The sequence below is a fragment of the Hylobates moloch genome, unplaced genomic scaffold (assembly GCF_009828535.3).
Source record: "Hylobates moloch isolate HMO894 unplaced genomic scaffold, HMol_V3 SCAFFOLD_11, whole genome shotgun sequence".
NCBI lineage: Eukaryota > Metazoa > Chordata > Mammalia > Primates > Hylobatidae > Hylobates > Hylobates moloch.
In genome coordinates this window covers 81,842,336-81,861,371 of record NW_026652286.1, presented here as the reverse complement: position 1 = coordinate 81,861,371, position 19,036 = coordinate 81,842,336, and the positions used below count along the sequence as shown (strand labels likewise).

Below are 19,036 nucleotides of genomic sequence, written 5' to 3'. Positions count from 1 at the left end.
TTGTGCTTTTAAACAGTAATATTTGTAGAAAATATTCGTACAGCTCTCTATTCAGTAAAAGGGTTTTTAAAAAGTGGATACTTTCTGTTTTGGCAATACAGAAGAGAGTTTAAAAATAAAATTTCCTGCTACAAAACAACAAAAATGTTAGATAAAACGTTAAAAGCACATTTGAAATGCACTTTGTTCTAGTAATACCAAGTTAAGTTATGGATATTAACGCTTCTATTGAAAACAATGCTTATATATAATATTTATGTATATATGTCACCTTAAAAGTGTTGAATTGGTGGCATCCACTAGATAGTGTAATAAGAGGCTCAAGTTCTCATCTCCCCACAAAAACACCAATTTAACAACCATCCACTAACAAAAATACCTTTACACAAGCTCCATAATCTAAGAAAGAGGTTATAGCACTCACATAGAGCATGTAAATGAGAAAAGACATATTAAAGGGGGTAAAAAACAGTTTCACTTTACCCATGTCACTCCTCCCTTAATAATGTACAGTGCAGTGCTGATAGTTATCCTCTTGGCCTGTGAGTTCTCTCATGAGGAAAAGAAAGAAAGAAGTGAGTTTCTGATATCTCCATGGAACCTGGCGTGAGGCTCTTCATCACAGACCCTGGCAACAAGCCTAACCCACAGGCCTCTGGCATCAGGCCTGCCTCTGCCAACTCAAGTATCAGATCTACTTCTATGGACCCTGGCACCAAGCCAGTCCACCTATGTACCCTCACAATGATCCGCCCACCCACAGACTCTAGCAGAAATGCCTACTTAGAGACCGTTCTAGCCAGCCCACTCAGAAATGCTGGCTGGGCTGACTGACAAAGTGCTTTGCTTGATGAAGCCAAAGTGTAAAAGTAAAAGAAGTGACTACTTCCTCAAATGCACAGATACCAAAGCAAGGCTACAAGATTTACAAAGAATCAGGGAAATAAGGTACTACCAAAGGATCAAATTGAAGCTCCAGTTACCAACTTTAAACAAATAGAGACCCATGAATTGCCTGACAAATTATTCAAAGTAATTATCTCAAGAACGCTCCATGAGCTAAAAGAGAACAATTATAAACAACTAAACAAACAGAGGTAACAATACATAGGGGAAAAAAGAGATGCTCAACAGAAACACAAGCCATAAAAAAAAGACAGAAATTCTAGAGCTGAAGAACACAATGGCTCAGCTGAAAAACTTAATATAGAGCTTCTACATTAGACATGATCAGTGGAAGGAGTCAGCTATCTCAGACAAGTAATTACCCATTTCAAGGAACCCAAAAAATTCTTTTTAAGAATGAAGAAAACCTTAGTGTACTTATTAGCCACCACTTAGCAAAATAATATATGCATTAAGGGAAGCTCTGGGAAAAGAGGGGAGAGAAAGGGGTAGAAAGTTATTTAAAGAAATAATGCATGTATAATGATACATTGGTAACGCTGCAGCCTTGGGGAAGCCAGCCAACCTTGGAGATCTGAGTGTGAGAGAAAAGAATATGAATAAGAATAAGAAGAGAAAGACTAAGGAGAAGAGGAGAAGGTGTAAGAGGAGGAGGAGGAGGACAAAGAGACAGAAGAAAGAAGGAATGGATAAAACTTCCAAAATCTCAGGAGGGAACTGGATATCTAAATTCATGGAACCAAAGGGATCTCAAGTAGGTGACACCTAAAGAGGTCTGCACTGATGTATGTTAAAATTAAATTTTCAAAAGGCAAAGGCAAAGACATAATTTTGAAAGCAGCAAGAGAAAAGTTGATCACATGCAAGAAAATCTCCATAAGTCTGTCAGCAGATTTCTTAGCAGAAATCTTGCAGGCCTGCAAGATTCAAAGTGCAGAAAGGAAAGAAAAAAAAAAAACCTGCCAACCAAGAATACTATACCTGACAAAACCGTCCTTTTAAAATGAAGGAAAGACAAAGACTTTTCTAGATAAACAAAACTGATAGTTTGTCACCACTAGACCATCCTGACAAGAAATTCCAAAGGGAGTACATAGAGTTCAAAAACAAAAGAATGCTAAAAGCTAACATGAACAAATATAACAGTATAAATCTCACTGATAAAGGCAAATATATAAATGAATACTGTAATACTGTAATGATGATGAATAAGTCACTTTTACCCCAGTATAAAAGTTAAAAGACAATGGTGGCTGAGTGTGGTGGTTAATGCCTGTAATCCCAGTACTTTGGGAGGCTGAGGCAGGTGGATCACTGGTGTCAGGAGTTCGAGACAAGCCTGATCAATATGGTAAAATCTTGTCTCCACTAAAAATACAAAAATTAGCCATGCATGTCGGCACGCATCTGTAGTTCCAAGTACTTGGGAGGCTGCAACACTGCTTGAACCCCGGAGGCAGTGGTTGCAGTGAGCCAAGATCACGCCACTGCATTCCAGCCTGGGTGACAGAACAAGACTCCATCTCAAAAAAATAAATAAATAAATAATAAAGACATGGTATTATAACTATAACCGCAAAATTGATTAATTGATACACAATATAAAAGGATAAAATTCTGACATCAATAACAAAGTCTTGAGGGGGGAATAAAGTGTACAGTTTTTCTGTACAATTGAAGTTGCTATCAATTCAAAATAGACTATTACAAAAATAAGAAGTTGTATGCAAGCTTCATGGTAACCACAGATAAACTACAGCCAATTCAAAAAAACATTTTAAAAAATCAAAATGTATCACTACAAAAAAATTAAACTGCAAAGAAGCTAGCAAGAGAGAAAGAGTGGAACTGAAGAACTACAAATCAGACAGAAAACAATTAACAAAATGGCAATAGTAAGTCCTTACCTGTAAATAACTATTTTAAATGTAAATGAATTAAACTCACCAATCAAAAGACAGGATACATAAATTTTTAAAACAGGATCCAAATATATGCTATCTATAAGAGGTCCACTTTAGATTTAGGGACACAAAATTAGCTGAAAGTAAAGGAACAAAAATAGATATTTCTTGCAGATGGTAACCAAAAGAGATCAGAGATGCTGATACTTATATTAGAAAAACAAATACACTGAAGTTAAAAACTGTAAGAAGAGACAAATAATGTCATCACCTAATAATAAAAAGGTCAATTCCATGGGAAGATATTACAAGTATAAATATGTATGCATCCAACACTGAAGCATCTAAATAAAGCAAATATTGACAGATTTAAAGAGAGAAAAAAACAGCAATAATAGATCTCAATACCACACTTGCAATAATAGATGTAACACCCAGACATGAAATTAACAAGAAACATCAGACTTAAAAATATTGTAGTTAAAATGGGGCTAACAGACATATACAGGACATTCCACCCAAATGCAGAAGAATACACATTCTTCCCAAGCACACACACATATTCTCCTGATTAAATCACATGCTAGATAACAACACAAAAAAAGTCTTGGCAAATTTAAGAAGAAAGTATTTTTTCTGACTACAAGGGAATGAAACTAAAAATCAATAACAAAATGAATAGAAAAATTCACAAATACTTGGCAATTAAACATTCTTAAACAATCACTGGGTTTAAAAAAGAAACAAAAACATTAGAAAATTTCTGAGATAGTTAAAAACAAAAGCACAACCTACCAGAACTTATGGGATACCATAAAAGCAGTACTGAAAGGGACGTTTATAGTGATAAAGTTTATAGCTATTATAAAAGAAGAAAAATCTCCAACAATCTAACATTATACCTCAAGAAACTAGAAAAAGCAAAACAAACCATGCCCAAACTTAGCAAAAGAAAGAAATTAATAAATATTAGAGCAGAAATCAATGAAATACAGACTAAAAAGACAACAGAAAAAAAAATAAAAGAAACTGAGTCAGTCTTTGAAAAAATTTTAAAAATGCAAAATCCTTAGCTAGGCTAAGAAAAAAAGAAAGAAGCCTCAAATAAATCAGAAATGAAAAAGGAGGTATTACAACTGATACAACAGAAATTTTAAAAATCATAAGGGAATATTATGGACAATTATTAATCATTAATCACAAGGGACTATTATGTTGACACACTGGGTAACCTAGAAGATATGGATACACTCTTAGAAACATACAACCTACCAAGACTGGAACAAAAACAAATAAAAGCTTGGCCGGGTGCAGTGGTTCACGCCTGTAATCCCAGCACTTTGGGAGGACGAGGCGGGTAGATCACGAGGTCAGGAGATCGAGACCATCCTGTCTAACACGGTGAAACCCAGTTTCTACTAAAAATACCAAAAGTTGGCCAGGCGTTGTGGCGGGCGCCTGTAGTCCCAGCTACTCGGGAGGCTGAGGCAGGAGAATGGCATGAACCTGGGAGGCGGAGCTTGCAGTAAGCCGAGGTCACCCCACTGCACTCCAGCCTGCGTGACAGAGCGAGACTGTGTCTCAAAAATAAAATAAAATAAAGTAAAATAAAATAAAAAATAAAAAGCTTACAAGACCAATAACAAATAAGAAAATTGAGTCAGTAATATAAACCTTCTGACAAAGAAAAACCCATGGCTTCACTGGTGACTCCTTCCAAATATTTAAAGAAAAACTGATACCAATTCTTCTCAAATTCTTCCAAAAAACTGAGATAAAAAGAATACTTCCAAACTCATTTTATGAGGCCATCAACACCCTGATACCAAAGCCAAAGACACCACAAGAAAAAAAAAAAAACCTGAAGGACCATATTCCTAATGAACGTGGATGCAAAAATCCTCAAAAAAAATTAGCAAACCAAATGTAAAAGCACATTAAAGTAATCATACACCATGACCAAGTGGGATTTCTCTTTGGGCTGCAAGGATGGTTCAGTATACACAAATCAATCAATGTTATATTCCACATTAACATAATAAGGAATTACAAAATCACATGATCTCAATAGATGCAGAAAAAAATATTTGACAAAAGTCAACACCGTTTTATATTTAAAATTCTCAATAAAGTATAGAATAAATTTACTACAACAGAATAAAGGCCCTATATGAAAATCCCATAACTAATAGCTTACTAAATCATGAAAAACCAAAAACTTTCCCTTTAAGATTAGAAATAAGGCCAGTATTCCCACAAAATCAACATGCAAAAATCAGTAGTGTTTCTTTCTATATATTAACAATGAATTATCCAAAAAGGAAATTAAGGAAATCCCATTTAGAATAGCACTAAAAAGAAAAAAATACTCATGCATAAATTTAACAAAGGAGGTGAAAGACTTGTACACTGAAGGCTATAAAATACTGATGAAAGAAATTAAAGCAGACACAAATAGATGAAAATACATCTCATGTTCATGCTTTGGAAAAATTAGTATTGTTAATATGTCCATACCACCCAAAACAATCGATGCACTTAGTGGAATCCCTTTCAAAATCCCAATGGCACATTTAACAGAAATAGGCAAAAATTCTAAAATTTATGTGAAACCACAGGAGATGCCAAATAGACAAAGTGATTTTGAGTAAGAACAAAGCTGGAATCAACATTGTACCTGATTTTAAAATACATTAGAAAGCTACAGCAATCAAAATAGTATGGTACTGGCATAAAAACAGATATATAGAGCAATGGAACATAATAGAAGGCCCAGAAATAAACCTACATATACACAGTTAAATGATGTTCAACAAGGGTGCCAAAAATAAAAAATGGAGAGAAGAGAGTCTCTTCAATAAATGGTATATGGAAAACTAGGTAACTACAAGCAAAAAAACATAATTGCATCCTTAATTTACACCATACACAAAAACCAACTGAAAATAGATTAATGACTTAAACACCTGAAACCATAGGATAAAATGTAAGAAAAAAGCTTCTAGATATTACATTTTGTAATAAATTTTTGGACATGACACCAAAAGCATAGGCAACAAAAACAAAAATAGGTGCGATTACATCAAACTAAAAATCATCTACACAACAAAAGAACAGAACAAAAAAGAAATTCATGGAATGGGAGAAAATATTTGCATAGCATTACCTGATAAAGAGTTATTTTCCTAAATATATAAGAAACTCCCACAACTCAAGAGCAAAAATAATCAAATAGCACAGTTTAAAAATAGGCAAAGGAACTAATTTCTTCAAAGGCGTATAAATAGCCAACAAATATGTGAAAAAGTGCTCAAAATCACTAATTATTAGGGATATGCAAATCAAAACCATAACGAGGTATCACCTCTAATATAGTTTGGATATTTGTCCCTGCCCACTTCTTGTGTTGAAATATAATCCCCAATGGGCTGGATGCCGTGGCTCATACCTGTAATCTCAGCACTTTGGGAGGCCGAGGTGGGCAGATCACTTGAGGTCAGGAGTTCAAGACCAGCCTGGCCAACATTGCAAAACCCCGTCTCTACCAAAAATACAAAAATTAGCTGGGCATGGTGGCACAAGCCTGTAGTCCCAGCTACCTGGGAGGCTGAGACAGAGAATTGCTTGAACCCATGAGGCAAATGTTGTAGTGAGCCGGAATTGCACCACTGCACTCCAGCCTGAGTGACAAAGCGAGAATCCATCTCAAAAAAAAAAAAAAAAGTGTGTGTGTGTGTGTGTGTGTGTGTGTGTATATATATATATATAATATATATGTTATATATTTATGTGGTTTATATATATTTATATTATATATAAACTCCCTGAGACTTCACGAGAAGCCAAGCATATGCCAGCACCATGCATCCTATAAAGCCTGCAGAGCCATGAGCCAATTAAACCTCTTTTCTTTATAAATTACCCCGTCTTGGGTATTTCTTTATAGCAATACAAGAATGGCCTGACCATCTCTCATCTGTTAGGATGACTATTCTCAAAAAGTCACAAGGTAAGTATTGGAGAGAATATGGAGAAATTGGAACCCTTGTACATTGTTGGTTGGTACAGCCATTATGGAAAACAGTATGGAGTTTCCTCAAAAACATTAAAAATAAAACTACTAAATGACAAAGCAAACTCACTTCTGGATATGTTTTCAAACAAAAAATGAAATCAGGGCCTCAAAAAGATATCTGTGCCCCCATGTTGACTGAAGCATTATTCACAGTAGCCAAGTCATGGAAGCAACCTAAATGTTGATTGATGGCTGAATGAATCAATAAAGAAAGTAGCATACATACATACAGTAGATTATTATTTAGAGTTAAAAAGAAGGAAATCCTACCTTTTGCAACAACATGGATGAACCTGAAAGTTGCTATGCTAAGTAAAATAAGTCAGACACAGAAGGTCAAGTATTACATGATGCCACTTATATGATGAATCTAAAATAGTTCAACTCCTAGAACAAAAGAAGGCAATGGTGATTGCCAGGGTCTGGCAGAAATGGGAAATGGGGAGATATGAGTCAAAGGGTACAAGTTTCAGTCATACAAGTTGAGTAAGTCCCAGAGATCTAGTGTACAACATAGTGCCTATAGTTAACAATACTGTATAATATACTTAAAAATATCCTAAAAATGTAGACTTTATGTTGTGTTCTTATCACAAAATAATAACAATAATAATAAATAAGAGAGCAAATGGAAACTTTTGGAGGGATAAATAGGTTTATGGCATAGATTCTGGTGATGGTTTTACAGCTTTATGGTTACATCCAAATTCATCGCGTTGTATACGTTAAACATATACAGCTTTTTGTATTTCCCCAAACGGAAAGTGTTGAACTGCTAGAAGATAGTGAAGACTGCCAGGACCTATCTCCTGATGGGAAGAAAGGTGGAACCCTGAAAGGAAAGATGAATACCTAAGGAGTACCCAAACTGCTTTCATCCTGAGGACATGTGCCAATACCAAAAAACCAGGCTTCAGGTGGAACCTAGCTCAACAAAGGTGACAAAGCCAAGGGCAGGTCATCCAGAGGCGAGGAATCTTAAGAGAGACCTTCCCAATTTAAGCTGAGACCCCCAGATGACTAAAGAAGAAGAAGAGAGGAAGAAGAGGGGAAGAGAAGGAGAATGGAAGAAAGGGAAGAAGGAAATAGAGGAAAAGAATGAATAAAAGGAAGAAAGAGGGATAAGAGAATGCCTGAGAATTTGTTCACACATCTTGTCAAAAGTCCTAAATGAAATATTAAGAAACTAAATCCTGAAAGATACATATGTGATAACATATCATGATTGTTGGATTTAACAAAGGAATCTTAGAAATTAATCAACTCAAGTCACCATATTAGCAAATAAAAGGAAAAAATTATATGCTTATCTCAGTAAACGCAAAAAGAAAAAAAAAACTTCCAAAAAATATTCATTTCTTATAGAAATTCTTAGCAAATATGAAAAAAGTTTCCAATCTAATAATGTTTATGTGCAACAAATGTGCAACAGGCATCATAAAAGGTAAAACCTTCAGAACTTTCCTTTGAGAGTAGAAACTAGACAAGAATGTTCTATTCAATATTGCACAGGGAGTTCTCAGCAACATGGTAATAAAAAAGAAATAAAAGAAATAAGGATTAGAAAGGAAGCAAGATAACATTTCAAAAGATATGATTGTGTATGTAGAAAACCTAAATAGATCCATAAATAAGCTATTAAAGTAAGACAGCAAGTTTGCTGAATGCAAACTCAATATACAAAATCAATTCTATTTCTATGATCCAGCAACAAAAATTTAGACAATAAAAATTTTAATAGACTAATTATAAGAGAATAAAAAATATCTGTTATATAGAAATACATTTTTAAAGAATGTGAAATATCTCTTTAAGGAAAATTCTGAAACCTAATATTGAGTTACATCTTAAAAGAAAAATAAAATAAGAAATAAATCTTATTAATCTGAAAAACCTAAAATCGCAAATATGTCAGTTCTCTCCAAATCAATTAATAAGTTCCCTGTAATTACAATAAACTCCCACTCTTTCAATTAAACTAATTGTTAACAACACTGTTACACACACACACACACACACACACACACAGAGTCAGAGTTTCTGGTCACCTTCAGAGGCCAAAGCAAACACAGAGAAAATATATAATTTAAATAAAACAGAGACTGTGTTGTGAAAAGAAATGTTTTTAAAAAATAATACTATCATGAAATCCTCACAACAATGAGAAAATGTGGCATCCATGAAATAAGAATAGGATACTATAAAAAAGAAAAAACATCTATAACAGGAAAACAGCATTGCCTATTAAAATTATAATCACATAAATTAAAAACTTAATAGAGAAGTCGAAAGAAAAAGTTTTAGCAAATCTTCCAGCAGCTAGAGCATAAAAAGAAATTGAAAATAGGAGAAATGGTGTAAGAAAATTAGAGGACAAGTCCAGCAGGTCTTATTTGAGACGGAGTCTGGGTCTGTCACCCAGGCTGGAGTGCAGTGGCATGATCTCAGCTCACTGCAAGCTCCGCCTCCCGGATTCACGCCATTCTCCTGCCTCAGCCTCCCAAGTAGCTGGGACTAGAGGCGCCCACCACCAGGCCCGGCTAATTTTTTGTATTTTTAGTAGGGATGGGGTTTCACCATGTTAGCCAGGATGGTCTCGATCTCCTGACCTCATGATCCACCTGCCTCGGCCTCCCAAAGTGCTGGGATTACAGGCGTGAGCCACTGCACCTGGCCAGGCCTTACATCTTATTAACAGGTGCTTCAAAAAAAGAATCACAGAATAATACAAGAAAAAAATTCTAAAAATAGTGAACATGATACCCCCATCAAAAGTGCCCCTTAAATGTTCAAAAATATGAGTTAAAAATTAACCCAAATCAAGACATATTATCATGACATATCAGAAAACTGAAAACAAAAAGGTGATCCTAAAGCCTTCTACAAGGGGAAAATATATTGGTCACACACAGGATCAAAGATCAAATGCCTTTACCATTGTCAACATCAATACAGAACACTAAAAAACAATAGAATGATGCCTTCAAAATTCTGCGAAAAAAATTACTTACAATCTAGAATCCCATACCCAGTTGAATTATCATTTAATTGTGGCAGGAGTTGGGGAGGGGGAGACCAAACTACAGTAACTAAGACAGTTGATATTGCAAAAGGGGTAGAAAAGTTGATGAATGAAACAGAAAACCTATAACCCACAAGTATATAGGTTTCTGCATCTAGAACAATGTCTGGCATATATCAGGCACTCAATAAATATATCTTGAATGTTGACTGAATACACAAACTTGGTACATGAGAGAGGTTCTATTGCAGGTCAGTGGGCCAACAACAGACTGTTTAACAATTGGTTGGAAAATGAAATATTCATATGAAAATAATAAATCCAGATTAGTTATTTATAATAGACAAAAATTAAGTCAATTCAATATGAAATAAAGACTTAAAGTAAAACTTTTAGGAAAAAACATACAATTTTTTAGACTTTATATCCATAAAGATTTCTTCAACAAGACACAAAAATGTGTCATACAAAAATAAAATGATTGTCTACATTAAAATCATAAACTTTTATTTATCAAATGATATATTAAAGAGAGTATAAGGCAATGATATATTAAAGAGAGTATAAGGCAAACCTTAGACTGGGGGAAGATATTTGTACACATATGACCAATGAAAGATTAGTGTCCAGGATATCCCAAGTTCATGGATTGGGAGAATTAATATTCTTAAAATATCCACACTACCCAAAGCAATCTACAGATTCAATACAATTCCTATCAAAATACCAATGCTATTCTTCACAGAAATAGAAAAAAAATCCAAAATTTGTACAAAACCACAAAAGAACATGAATAGCCAATGCAATACTGAGCAAAAAGAATGCAGCAGGAGGCATCACACTACCTGACATCAAAATATACTATAAAGGTATAGTAACTAAAATGGCATGGTACTGTGATAAAAACAGACACATAAACCAATGGAACATAATAGAAAACCCAGAAATAAATCCACATATCTACAGTCAACTGATTTTTGACAAAGGCACCAAGAAAACATATTAGGAAAAGGACAGTCTTTTCAATAAATGGTGTTGGGAAAACTGTATAATCACATACACAGTAATGAAACTAGACTCCTATCTCTCACCATATACAAAAATCAAGTCAAGATGGATTAAAGACTTAAATTTAAGAGGTAAAACTATTAAACTACTAGAAGAAAACATACAGGAAACGCTTCACAACATTGGTCTAGTCAAGAATTCTTTGGATAATACCTTAAAATCACAGCAACAAAAGCAAAAATAGAAAAATAGGATGACATCAAACTCAAAAAGCTTCTGCACAGCAAGGCAACAACCATCAGAGCAAAGAAACCACCTACAGAACGGGAGGAAGTATTTGCAAACTATGCACCTAACAAGAGGTTAATATCCACAATATATGAGAACTCAAACGACTCAATAACAACCAGATTTTAAAACTGAGCAAAAGACCTGCATAGATATTTATCAAAAGACGACATACAAATGACAATAGGTATATGAGAAAAATGTTGAACATAACTAATTAATAGAAAAATGCAGGCCAGGCATGGTGGCTCATGCCGGTAATCCCAGCATTTTGGGAGGCCAAGGCAAGTAGATCACCTGAGGTCAGGAATTCAAGACCAGGCTGACCAACATGGTGAAATCCCATCTCTACTAAAAAAAAATACAAGATTAGCTGGGTATGGTGGCAGGTGCCTGTAATCCCAGCTACTCAGGAAGCTGAAGCAAGAGAATTGCTTAGAGAATCGCTTGATCCTGGGAGGCAGAGACTGTAACGAGCCGAGATCGTGCCACTGCACTCCAGTCTGAGTGACAGAGTGAGACTCCATCTCAAAAAAAAAAAAAAAAAAAGAGAAAGAAAAGAAAAATGCAAATCAGAACCACAGGGAGATATAATCTCACCCCAGTTAGAATGGCTATTATCAAAAAGATACTGGTTAATGGGTACAATGTATGTTATTCAGGTGATGAATACCCTAAAAGCACTGACTTGGCCCCTACAATCAATACATGTAACAAAATTGCATGTGTACCCCATTAATTTGTACAAATGAAAAGAAGATTTAAAATAATAAATGCTGGTATGGATGTGGAGAAAGAGGAACTCTTATTTAGTGTTGGTACAGATGTAATTAGTACAGCCATTATTATAAACAGTATGGAGGTTCCCTCCCAAATTAAAAATAGAACTTCCATATGATCCAGGAATCTCGCTGCTAAGTATATATTCAAAGGGAATGAAATCAGTATGTTTAAGAACAAACTTCCATGCAGTAAACTTCCATGTTTAATTGGAACATTGTTCCCAATAGTCAAGATATGAAATCAACCTAAGATATGAAATCAACCTGAAGATATGAAAAATTCATCAACAGAAGAAATTTTAAAATGTAGTATGTATCCACCATGGAATAGTATTCAATGATAAAAAGAATAAAATTCTGTTATTTGAGACAACATAGTTGAACCTGGTGTACATTACGTTTTAACGAAATAAGCCAAGCACATAAGGACAAATACCACACAACATCACTCATTTGTAGAATCTGAAAAAGTTGATCTCATTAAAGTAGAGCGTAGAGTAGTGGCTACCAGAGGCCAGGGGAGAAGAGAGATAGGAAGAGGTTTGTCAATGGGTACTGTTAAAGTTGGACTGAAGAAATTAGTTCTGGTGTGATACTGCACAGTGTGATATAGTTAACAATAATGTATTGTTTATGTCAAAATAGTTACAAGTTCTGAATGTTCTCATTCCCAAAAAAATGATGTTTCAGATGACGAACATGCCAATTAACTGATTTATTCATTACACGATGTATACATGTATCAAAACATCACACTGTACTCCATAAATACATACAATTATATGTCAATTAAAAACAAAACAAAAAATAGGCTTCTGAAAACAACACTCTCAATAATAAGGAAAAAAGGAAACACAATAAAAGAATGGGCAAAAGATACAAGGAACTTAACAAAACAAATATGGATAAAAAAACATGAAAAGGTTTTCTATCTCATTAGCAATCAGACAATATAAATTTAAACTATAACGATATTGACAAGTCAGTCTGATGCGTACCTGACGGGAATGTGGAGAAAGGAATTCTTATATTCTTATAGGCATGTATACTGAAATAACCACTTGGATAAATTAGAAATTTTCAGTAAACTTGAACATTTACATCATCTATAAAACTCTATTTTTACAGTTTTCTGCTCCTATATAAAAATGGACTTTGAACCATGTAAATAATGTTCATAACATTATTCATAATAGACTAAACAGAAAAAAAGCCCAAATGTACATCAGTGTTGGAATGGATAAATAATAGTTTATTCATACAATGTTATCTTACACAACTGTGAAAAAGGAAGAATTACATACACATGTACCAACATGGATGAAACCTAAAAGCAATACTGTGAGCTGAAAGCAAGTACAAACAGAAGAATTCATAGTGTACTACTGACTTCATGTTCAAAAACATTCAAAATTGGAAATTATATTGTGTAGGAATTGTTATCCATGAAAACATAAAGCCATACAGAAAACAGTAACTAAAAATTCAAGTTAATGAATCCCTGTTGGGAGAAATGCTGAAATTGTGATTGCAGAAGGAAACGCAAGGGCCTTAAAAACTGGAACTATTCTATGTCTTAATTAACTCTATGTCTGAAACGAATGTTGGTAATATTCTGTGTCTTAAAAGAAAGGTGGGCATGTAATCTTTATTATCACTTTTATTTTTACATACACTTTTTTGATGTGTGAATATTTTACACTTTTTAATTAAAAAAATGTATAGGAAAAGTAAAACAATGGAACTGAGATATCAAAGCATTTTACAGAACTGAGGATTTTCAGAAACTGTGCTTCTGGAAGCTTGCCCAGTCACTACCAGGAGAATTCTAACCCAACAAATAATGGGAAAGTTCTGCCTTGACCATTCTGATACACTTATACTATACCAGTTACCCTATGCTAAAAGCATTGGCTTTGGAAGAACAGTTCTGTTTGCAGTTTCTGAAACTGAGTAAGTCCCAGTTTGCACATTTATGCAGTTAGGATTGACAGCAAGGATTGTTTAAAGATGAAATGGGATTGTGAGAGATAAATACCTGGCATACTTCTAGCACCAACAAATGGTGGTTCTCTTCCCTTCACCATCTGTGCCACCCTTTCTTATTAATCTCCCCAGTTACTTCTACCAACTCAGTTTTCTGAACTTTCGGTTCGCTTGCCATGTTATTTATTTGAAAGTACGTTTACAAATATTATTGCATTTGATCTTCAAATTTAGACATCAGAAGCAAGAAATTGCTATGCGAATTCGAACACTGACATTCACAGAGATGAAAGACAACAGCAGCAATGTCCAAAATTTTGGAAAAATCCTGCTTGCAACTATTACATCTGTTATTCCCAAAATATATATTTTAGGTCAAGAGAAAAGCTCTAATACTGGACACCTAAATGACATCTCTTAGGCTACTACTTGACCCTAAAAACATATACTGTCAAATGCTCTTATTTGAGATTGGGAATTATATAATCACTAGACTGCTAAAAACCTAAAATTACAGAATCAAAGGGAGAATAACTCCAAGATTTACCCCTTTCAAAAAACAGAAATATATTTAAGCATGTTTCAGATACATTCACATCTTTATGGAAAAAAAATCCTCAACTGGAAATAGTGTAATTGCAACTCTGTGGCCTATTTTAGATACATTCCCTTGGGAAGAGCTGCCACTTAATTATCAGTCCCATGAATTTAGAAGAATGTTTTATTCAGGCATCATCCCCAGAGCTCAAGACTTCATAGAGCTTAGAAGGAAACACTAACATGTGACAAGGAATGCTCATCTAACAGCCTCATTCCCCAATGACTACCTGACCCTTGACCTAATTAATTTTGGTCTTCTATTTTGTGACTTATCTACATTGAGATTAAGTCACCAATAGCCTCAAATGCTAATTATGCAACCCACAAGACACCCAGGAACAGTAAAGTGTACTGAGAAGGCATTATCTTCTTTTATCTTTCGTCTTGAACAGTGTTTTTGAGAACAAAGCCTGTAAAGAAAAGCTATGTATCTCTATTGGCAACATTGTGACAGGCCTGTTCCTAGAAGACTCAAAGGATTATTTCAGAGAATTTTATAGAACCAGGATGACCCATCGAGGGAAAGTCCCTTTCCTAACTGGCAGTGAAAAGTGAGTGTCACCAAAGCCCTACACTGAGACCAAAGTGGTGGTGAGGAAGAGCTGTGCAATGAGCCATGAAACCTGACAAACCGTAGTGACCTGGAGTGACTTAAATGGCCACTCACAATCCATCCACATCCACTCACATATTTCATTTATTCAGGCTCCTACAAGAGGTGACAAAAAGGAAGTTGCCTATTTCCATTCTTCTCATTTCTATTTTTGCCCCTCTTTGAGTCCTGGGTTGTTCCAAGAAAATCTTTTCCCTGGATGTCAGACAAGATGTTCTGAGTTTTCATCAGCAGAAGAAGGCTTTTAGTATCAGGACTTCCTAAACAATTTACAAATGAGAATAAATCAACTTTTGTTGAACTTTGAGTTTCACATGCTGAGCAAGGCACTTCACAAGTTGTCATTGAATTTTTCCAAGAACCAATGAAAGATGAGTCAAAATTATATACCAACACTCATCTGTACAGTTAAAAAAAAAAACCCTAAATAACTCTGTTTGTGTTATTTTACTGCTCTCCCTTTACTCTTAAGCCCAAGTTCCACTGAGGGCAGAAATTGCAAGAAAAAAAATCTTTATCTTGACAATCCAAGTAGCTATGTTCTGAGTAATTACTCAGTCTTTCAGGATTATCCCCCATTCTCAAATGTTTTTCTTTTCTACTTCTCCTCCCCAAGATGATAGGTAGTAAGGTTCAGAGAAAAGCCTAACTCATCTATTGACCTTCAGAGGAACCTAGGCTGAATCATAAATAAAGGTTTTCCAGAAGAAGAAAAAAATGTTTTAACAATAAAGGCAAGGAGAACATTCCAGTTTACAAGCAGAGCAACATTTGCACAGCTTAAAGATGAGAGAGGAGCAGGGACAATCGAGAGCAAACATGTCTCCTGAGTGAAACAGACAGCTGTTCTCCTTGAGATCAGGATAATGAGAACTACAGGTTCAAAGGTTTCCCTGACCAGAAAAGAGTTATAAGGTCCACATGAGGTAAACCGAAGAGTTAGCGTCAGTACAGGGTGGGGAAAAGGTGAAGGATATTGCTAAAGTGAAATATAAGCTAAGTGGCAGGGGATGTGACTAGGCATTACATACTAGTAATTGTCCTAACCAACACAAGGATGCAGTTCAGTGCATTTCAAAAACCAAAATTTGAAGAGAAACGTTTGCTGGACATAGACAGGCATTATCAAAGGAGGAACATGAGTGGGATGAGTGAGCAAACTGTGCCTGCCAGGAGTAACCAAGGAAGCCAACCCTGACTGGAGAAAATCTGGGGAAGTCAAGTTTAGACCATGATACCATATTTTCTTTCACAGATTCAGTTCAGTCTGAGAGAAGATTGACAGCTGGAATTTTTCCTCTGAAGACTGTGAGAAAAACACAGATACCCACTGATGGAAGCTAGCTTTGGGTAAGTTACTGGATATAGAAGAAAAAAACAAAGCTTTTTTTCTGGTGAGAAATTCAGATACATTTAGATTTGAATGTATCTGAAACATGTTTAAATATATTTCTAGTTTTCAAAGTGTTCATTAAGAACATGCCACATCTGAAGAGAGGAGAGCAAGAAACTTTTGAAACTTATTTATATTCTGGGAAGAGTAAGTCAAGCTAAGTTTGAAACTAGAAGAAGAGAAAACTTGAGCAACAAATTAATGAGAAGCGAACCTTAGATTGAGAAAACAAACTTACCTGGCCTTAGCTGTATATGACAGTCTCCCCCTTATCTGTGGAGGCTACATTTCAAGACTTCCAGTGGATCCCCAAAACTGCAGGTAATACTGAACCTTATATATACCATGTTTTGTTTGTTTCTTCGTTTGCTTGTTTGTTTTCTGAGACAGAGTCTCGCTCTGTTGCCCAGGCTAGAGTGCAGTGGTGTGATCTTGGCTCACGGCAACCTCTGCCTCCTGGGTTCAAGCAATTCTCCCGCCTCAGTCTCCTGAGTAGCTGGGATTGCAGGCGTGCACCCCCACACCCGGCTAATTTTCGTATTTTTAATAGAGACAGGGTTTCACCATATTGGCCAGGCTTGTCTCAAACTCCTGACCTCAAGTGATCTGCCCACCTCAGCCTCCTAAAGTGCTGGGATTACAGGTGTGAGCCACCGCTCCCAGCCTATGTTTTTTCCTATACATACATAACTATGATAAAGTTTAATTTATAAATTAGAATCAGTATGAGATTAACAACAATAAAAAAACAAGTATATAACAATATACTCTAATAAAAGTTATGTGAATGTCATCCCTCTCTTATTGTACTGTACCCTTCTTCTTGTGATGATGTGAGGTGATAAAATGCTTATGTGATGAGATGAAGTAAGGTAAATGACATAGGCATTGTGTGGTAAGGTTAGGCTGTGATGGACCTTCTGACGATTTATCAGAAGGAGGATCATCTGCTTCTAGTGATCGCAGATCATGGAGCCATGGCAATGTTGATGGCTGAATGTCAGGAGCAGACGATATGAGTGACTTATGGATGGGTAGCATGCACGATGTGGATACACTGTACAAAGGGTGATTCACATCCCAGTGGACAGAGCTGGATGATGAGGCTTCATCGCACTACTCAGAATGGTGGGTAATGTAAAACTTATGAATTGTTCATTTCTGGAATTTTCCATTTAATATTTTTGTACTGCAGTTGACCTACAGATAACTGATACCATGGAAAGCAAAAACCACAGATGACAGGGGACTATTATGTTTCTTCTAACGAGAACTCTTAGCTGTGACTATTATTGACAGAAATGTGTCTATCATCGTCTATATTTAAAGATACCTCTACACTCAGTTTGGCAAACTTATATTGTGTTTGTAAGGAATTTAATTTTATAGAAAAAACAATAAGGCTAGTGATCAAGAGTGTGGCCTCTGGTGTTTGGATTTTAACCCTGGCTCTCCATTTAGTGCCTGTGTGATGTAGCTCACTTCAACTATCAAAACTTCAATATCAGCACCTAGAAAGTAGGACCGTTTCCACATAGCAGTCTATTACCTTTAACGAATACGAGTTTTCCCAGTTTACTGAGTCTACTGATTTTCTATCATTATTTTTACATGTGCTTTGTAATTTTTAGCTCAGCTCATCTTCAGAAAAAGTTATTTCCTGTGGGAATTCCATGCAAAGTAGGCTGAGAGGAGACCCCATGGGACAGTTTTTTGTTTCTTTTCACTAAACCAATTTTTCTAAGAAAGTCATTATCAGGATTAAGTGGGTTAGTATTTGTGAAGGACTAAAAATAGTACATAGCCATTCTCAGCAACATAATTACTCAAGTGAATATTTGCTGAAAAATATTTCTTGGTTTGTAACTCCAGAGGAGCTACAGGGTTCCAATTTCTCACAGACGACTTTTTCTACCCGTGATGCCCATTGTGACTGCTGTGTCTTCTGGTCAAGGGAAAGAATTCTAGAACTTGTTTAAAAGGCAATACAGCCTTTCCCAACTTCTGGCTTAGGCAAGGGGCTCACTTCCAGACACATAGAAACCTTGGCCTTGACTTCTAACCAACCCCTCCCATTGTTTGTAAAATTCTAGCCTCTTAGGCCCATAGCAAGTTTCTTTTTTTTTTTTTTTCTTCAACTTTTAAGTTCTGGGATACATGTGCAGGATGTGCATGTTTGTTACATAGGTAAACGTGTGCCATGGTGGTTTGCTGCACAGATCATCCCATCACCTAGGTATTAAGCCCAGCATCCATTAGCTATTCTTCCTGATGCTCTCCCTCCCCCGGGCCCCTTCAGACAGGCCCCAGTGTGTGTTCCCCCGCCATGTGTCCATGTGTTCTCATCATTCAGCTCCTGCTTACAAGTGAGAACATTCAATGTTTGGTTTTCGGTTCCTGCGTTAGTTTGCAGAGGATAATGACTTCGAGCTCCATCTATCTCCCTGCAAAGGAGATGA

At 35.7% G+C, this 19,036-nt stretch overlaps 1 non-coding gene across 1 annotated transcript; it reads left to right on the top strand.

Moving 5' to 3' along the window:
* The first annotated feature begins 1,420 nt into the window (after positions 1 to 1,420).
* LOC116477544 (small nucleolar RNA SNORD55/SNORD39) lies at positions 1,421 to 1,491 on the top strand. The gene has a single exon (XR_004250510.1). It is a non-coding gene; the product is annotated as a small nucleolar RNA SNORD55/SNORD39 (small nucleolar RNA).
* The last annotated feature ends 17,545 nt before the right edge of the window (positions 1,492 to 19,036 follow it).